This window comes from Crocodylus porosus, unplaced genomic scaffold (genome assembly GCF_001723895.1).
Source record: "Crocodylus porosus isolate Cpor-Errol unplaced genomic scaffold, CroPor_comp1, whole genome shotgun sequence".
Taxonomy (NCBI): domain Eukaryota; kingdom Metazoa; phylum Chordata; order Crocodylia; family Crocodylidae; genus Crocodylus; species Crocodylus porosus.
The window spans coordinates 86,446,010-86,453,107 of record NW_017728931.1 but is presented as its reverse complement, the minus strand read 5'-3'; the positions used below and the strand labels follow the sequence as shown (position 1 = coordinate 86,453,107).

The following is a 7,098-nucleotide window of genomic DNA, read 5'->3' as shown; positions in this document are numbered from 1 at the left end:
CAGCAGTGGACCCGGAAGTCAACCAGAAGTACTTCTGGTTTACTTCTGGGTCTGCCGCTGAGCATGTGGGGGGCTCCCCTGCCCCGAGTCCCCCCCGGCTTGGCGATCAGCCATGGGGGGACCCTGGATACCCCCCCAGATCCAGGGGGCACCAGCTGCTGACCCAGTGGGGGGGGTGTCCCCCACATGCTCCATGGTGGACTGGAAGTACTTCTGGTCCACTTCCGGGTCCTCCACCGAGCATGCAGGGGATCCCCCTGCACTCCAGTGGGACACTCCATCTGCCCCACAGTGTCAGCATTCACAAGCCACGCCTGGTGCCTTGAGGTACGTAGAAAAAACATATAAACCTGTGCCTATGGCCGAGTCATTGAATCTATCCGAATCAAATTGGAGGCTTCCAATCCGATTTGGAGAGAATGGGTCTCCTGATTTGATTCGGAGATTCAGCCGCTGAATTGGACTGAATCTCCTCCGAACTGAATCAGTGACTAAAGCTTTGCACAGCCCTAGCTGGCATATGTGAACCTGGCTCTGATAACATTCTGGAGGGCTACCTAGAAAACTCTTCTTTTTTCCCTTCATTTATAGATGGGGTGAGCTGCAGACTGTTAGAATACTGTGCTTTGGATGGGTCAGGAGGTGTTATTTAAGCATAGTGTTTGCCAGGACATATTTATATAGTTATTGCTACAGCAGGATAAGCAGCATAATACAAAATTCATTGTATAACAAAGCATATAATGTGTGTCCATGGTATGTTGCATATAATTGGTGTGCTGTTTAATATATATACAATGTATTTATAATTGGTTTGCTGTTTATATGCAACATAATTGGTTTGCTGTTTATTTTACATAGTATATATATGTAAAATATATACATATATAATATGTAAAATAAACAGCAAACCAATTATATTGCACATCACTAATATTGCACCACCAATAAACAGCACACCAATTGATGTGTGTGTGCGCGTGTGTGTGTGTATGTATAAAATAAAAGTAAATATATAGGACAATTCTCTTTAAAAATATTCTGTCTTCTTTTGTTTTGTTTAACCTCAGATGCCTTTAGTAAGACTTTTGAGTCTTCCTTGCTGTCGCTGTCTTAACCACTAAAATGCAGAACTGCTTTAGTATTAGATAACACAAGTGAGTGCAATAATGTTACGTAGAATGTGGTCTCTTACCTATTGTTAGCCACTGGTGTAGAAATTAGTGGAGTCTTGTTATTTTCTTAGTATAATTTGTTTTATTTGCACTGTTTGCCAGTACTGGAACAGAATTGGTCAACCAGCATGCAGGCAATTTTCTAAGGAATCATAACCAAAATACCAATGATTAGTGCTTTAGAAGCACCTTTTTGCAAGAATAATAGATTATAACAAAGCAAAGATGGTAAAGAGCATTTTTCCTATTTGCAACCGTTTCTCATCCCCCTACATTTCCTCATCTCTTCCCCTAACAAAAAAAATTCTAAAACTACTGAAAAGTCATCATGAGGTAACTTGTAGAAGTAATAGAACTGGTATGTGCAACAACAGCACACGGTGACTCCTCTATAACTATATACCACAAAAAGTCTAAACAATGTATTGCTCGTAGCCCTCTAAAAGAAAACGAAATGTAATTTCTGCATCTTTTATACATTTTTGTATATTGCAGAATGTTTGTAATCATTTGGGGGGGGCAACACAACCAACAGACTTCTGATTTCATTTGTAATAATGTGACACCTTTGTTTAGGATTTAAGCATACTATTAGAGTATTCAAATCACTATAATTCAAATTTCTTTCTCACGTAGAATGCAAGTCTATAAACAGGCTGTGAAGCAGATCCCTGTACAAATGAATTTGAGTTGTACTTTTGAGGTAGTTAGGTGTTTTAAAAGTCCTACTTTTAACTCACAGTTAACTTAAACAACGGTATTATCTGAGCTCTGGCACTGAATTATTTTGAGACTTGGGCAAGTTATTTAACCCCATCTTATATTAGTTTCCTCATCTGTGAAAGGGGATAATAATGCTTAATGGATTCACAGGGGTATTAAGAGGCTTAATTCATTTATATTTATAAGCTCTTTATGGTCCTTGGCTTATCCTGCAGGTTTGGAATGCATTATACATGTGCCAAGTATTAATGCTATTCTATCTTAATTAAGAACAGCCTTTTTTGTCCCAAATTCTATACTCCATAGATGAATAGCTGCAGAGTCAAGTGGTTATATGACATATTGAGGGCAAGAAAGATGCAAGCAGAGAAAAAATGATTTACGGTTACATTCACAGGAAATCAAAACTACAACTCACCATAAAAGCAGTCTCCCTGTAAACATGAGAAAGACATAAACCTTTTCAGGATTTTTTTTTGACAAGCTATTGTACTGAAGGTTGATTTTGGCACTTGGCAACTCCAGAATATTAATGAAGCATTGGGAGAAGAGCAGTCAAAACAGGCTGATCGTGATTGACTGAAATCTGCAGTGCATGGTATCAAGACACATTATTTGTTTGTGGTAGTTGTTCTTACTTTGACCTTGGAGCTGTAGCTTTCTGTCTTTCCTCCAGATGTGACATTCATTGACACTTACATTCTGCATCTAAAGCCATCTCTATGTATGGTTTTCATTTGCCCAACTGGTTTTCTTATTGTCTGGAAATTAGATTCTAGTCAGAAAAATGTGATCTAGGTAATAAATATATCGGTATGTAAGAAGTGATATTTTTAATCTATTTGCCCATTGTGTTTCCTTCCCATTGATTTGTTACCTAATATGTGCTTCCCCCATTATGGCAAGCTGTGCCCCTTGTGCACTGCCAGAGTAAATGGGATTTTGGGGGGAACTAGAAGGAGCTTTGAGGACAGACTCTTCCTGTACAACCTGATTCAGGGCATGGCAAGGCTGACCAACTTCTCTGTAGCTGACAGTCTTATGGGGGAATTGAGATTGATGGATCCACTCAGGTGTGGCTGTAGCCACTATTCCCCTATTTCTTTCCTGTCTGGATGGCAGGCAGCATTTTTCACCCATTACATCTCTTGCAGAAGTAAAGCTATGAGCTGTTCACACTTTCTAGCTCTGTGTGTCTGATAGAAATCCACATGACTCTGATTAGATACACAGAGTGTGATCTTTATTTACAGTAAGGTCCCTTTATACTATTCCGGCAGCACACACTTTGGGTGGAAAGCAGGCTTGGGCAAACACGTGCTTGCTTTTCATGTTCTTGCTTCTTCCCTTTATCCTGCATACTTTTAAAAACACGCTTAGAAAGCATGAGAATTATTTTTTCTATGATTCCTCATCCTCTTCTCCAGTCAGCCACGTTTTCATATAGCATTTATTGACTTCTAACAGACTGCGACCTTGACTATGCGCTGGCTCCAGTGGTTACAAACACTTACATACCATACCAGTTATTCACAGCCCATCTTTGAAGGCACTGTTGTGTCCAGATGCCTCTGGGAGGAGTTTGGCCTCAGAGAGATGAAGGGAAAGTTTTAAAAGATAAACTTGCAGCTTTTAGCTTCCAGAAAGGTGTAGGAGATTTTTTGGGATGTTGGGATAAGCACATTACCTGAATATTTCTGCCAAAATGATTGATTTTGTTCCTTCCCAGAGTGCAAATATGGATTTTTCTCCCTCGTCTTCTCTTATTAACTGGAGATAAAATTGACAAGGTTGGGGGTTTTTTTCCCCATCAGGGTTGTAAAGTGATATCAGAGCAGAGTAGATACTATTACTTGTTCTTTTAGAACCAGTAGGAGTGGTGAGTTACAATGGGCCAGACACATATCTGTCACATTACAGAATCTGGCATAGGCACACATACTCTTTCTATTATGAGACTGCTACAGGCTAATTATCTAGTAGGCCATGCAGCAGTAGCTGAGTAGGATGCTCAGTAGCTGAGTGGATCATTTCACCCAGTTCACCTTTGGTTCACTCAGAGGCTCACCTTTCGTTCACTCAGAGGCTCTTGCAGGGGGGAAGGCAAATACAGTCCTGTTCTTGGTGGAGAAGACAAGGGCATGGTGCTATTCCCTGGGGGTTTCTATTTTTGTTGATTTAAAAAAACTATTTTTACTCAGTATCTTCTAAGAGACATATTTTATTGTTATGAAAAGAAGACTTTCCCAATCATAAAATCACTTGAAACGGTTACACTTTGATCCTAAGCCTGTAATGTTGTTTAGGCAGCATCAGTAAAATTTTAATAGGGATAAAAATGCAGGTACACGAACATGAAGCATTTTATATTCAAACTGATGAAATATGAAAAAAACAAGGTCATGTCTAAACATTTTCATGTGGTTTTATAGGATCTGAGCTAACGGTATTGCAACAAAACAAGTTAATCTATCTGCGGTGGTAAAGTTTTCTAAAGCTATCCTGTAGTATACGCTCAAGAGGTAGGGTCAGAAATTACACATAAATCAGTGTAAGTGATTGGAAATTGGTTCAAATCTAGAATACAATATAAGTTCAGTGCACATAAACCACTTTCAAAATGGTCAGAATGGATTTAAAATGAACTGCTACATCCTGGATGGATGTAGTATCAGACTTAAGTGATTTAGGTTAAATCAGTTTATTGAATTTCTGTCCCAGATCCCCTCCAGATTCAAGTTAACTCACAGTCCCCCAGCATCCCAAGATGCTTTGCACCTCCCTCACTACTCCCCTCTTCGCAGAATGAGTGAGTTAGCTGTGTCCCAAGCTGTCTGTTCCAGCCCAGCAGGGAGGCATGCTCTAGCAGTCCTCCTCCCCAGCTTCTGGCCTGGGTCACTTCAGAAATGTGGTTGCATTTTCATAACCAAAAGTGAATGTGCATTCATGCATTTATCAGTGCAATCTATGCAACTTAAACTAGCCTGCAAAGATTGAATAGCTTCAGCCTTGGGCTTTTTGAATGTCTGTACTTGTCCAAGTGGTCTACTGAGAGGCATGAAGTAATGTATTTCATGGTAGTTTATGTTTGTTTCTTGATGCTTATAAGGGAATAAGTTAGTTGCTATGAATTTTGGAGGACCAGGAGAAACAGTGTTTTTGAGATTCTGAGGTTTCTCTCAGTTTACGCTGTACCTGTGTTCCTGAAAACTGGTGCATAACTCAAATTCACTTAAAGGGAACCCACTTTACAATGTAACAAATAGGGATATGTTCCAAGACCTCAACAGTACTAAACCCAGATCCATTTCTACTACTTTTACAAGACAATTTTGGTACTCACCAACAGCAGACAGTACAGACAAGCACAGGGTGGTGGTGAATGTTTCCATAATGGGGGTGACAACTACAGAAACACGTCACAGGCAATGAGAGAGGAGCGCAGATCCACATAGGAGACTATATTTTGGTTTGTGTCATTCCCATAATGCACTGCACAAAGCATCTGACTGCAAGCTTCCACGATATCAATTGCATAAGAGTGAATTTACCTTGCATACAATGAATTTTTGGAATAAAAAGAGTCATTGCATAAGAGCAAATTTGCACATACAGAACCTGCATAGAGGGAAACCTATATAAGTGCTTTGTGTCCTAATTAAGGTTTAAGTATTTTGTGAAAGTCCAGTCTTAACTGGAAAACTGAAACCAGAATAGCATTCTATTGTCTAGAGTCTTTATTTTTTCCAAGTATTAGAACAAGGACTGAGGATTCTTCTTGAGCATATGTATAAAAGGATTTATGTGCTGTATATATACAATAGATACCTATTCCTGCCAAAAGTAGGGCTGTCTGATGTGATGCAAAAGCCAATTTGTCGGGGCTTTTCCAAGCTTGCATAGAAGCCAAATGTGGTTTTGCTTGATTTAGCCCCATAGATTTCTGCTGTTATAAAGGTGATGTTGACAATCAGCTTCAGTGAAGTAGAGAATCAGAGAGCAGGGACTTTATATATGGGCTTGATTGGTGATAGATAACCTTAAAGGCAACCCTGTGCTAGTTTTCTGATGTACACTATATACAGTACTACATGTCCTTTGCTATGAGAGTACTCAAATTACACTCCTGAGAGATTAATTTAAGCTGACACAGTTCATATTTTAGTTTTTATTAAAGGCAATCATATCACTGCCACTGCTAATACAATTTTCAATGAGACATCTGAACAGTCCATAAGTTACATGGGGAAAAAATCACATGAAGGCTTACTTACAATCTTAGGCATTACAGAAACCTACATGTAATCATGGGTCCATGACTCCTGAGTGCTGGCATGGGAGGGGACCAATTAAGCTTTCCAAATGGTGAGATATCTAAACAATCACAGAAGGGGAGGGCAGAGCTGGTTGCTCTCATATGATCTGGAAATGCAAAGAGATGAATACATTTGATTACAAATGCAATGTGTAGAGTTGGAGGACACTACATCGGGCAGGACTGGAAAACTGCAATATATTTTTCACAGTCATCAGTTGATGTCTATACAGAACGCAGCTAGCCATTAAGACACCAGGGTAAAGAGCTAAATATCTACCTTGATTAGCTAAGATCCAGTGGATTTTGATGTGATCTGTCTGTGAATTTTTGGGCTCTGTAGCATTAGCACCTCTCATTTGTTCCATAAAGAGAGAAGGAAGTGGTGTCTCTGCAAGACATAAATTCTGAAAACTTTTTTTTATAGCAAATCATCATTTAAAGGCCAACTGTTAAAACACTGAGATTTTTTCCCCCTATGCTAGCAGTAAATTTGGATTTTTATGACTGTGCCACCTACCAGAAGCCTATACTAACCTCATTCTGCATATGTGGGCAGAGCAAAATATTACAATTATACTCGATGGTGTTCACCTCACAGAAAACCTGTTTTATTACAGTTTACATTTGTACACACTTGAACAGCTAATTTAGAGGTAGAAAATTTAGAAATAAATGCATAGCATGAGGTCATAATATTTCTTTTTTCTGAGAAACAGAGAAACGGCAAATTTAAATCTTAATCCAGAACCTTCTGTTTCAAAGATTCTCACATAATAAAACTGAAAATTTGGGAAATTGTAATTTATTAGCAGCTATTAACCAGTTCACTCAGAAACTTGTGAATTTTGAGTAGATATTAATACAATGGCATTTACATATATA

The 7,098-nt window shown here is 39.0% G+C and overlaps 1 protein-coding gene across 1 annotated transcript in view; it reads left to right on the top strand.

Annotated features, from left to right (window-relative positions):
• SLC16A7 (solute carrier family 16 member 7) overlaps window positions 1–7,098 on the top strand; it is a 155,003-nt gene that overhangs the window by 84,589 nt on the left and 63,316 nt on the right. The gene's annotated exons all lie outside the window — the stretch shown is intronic.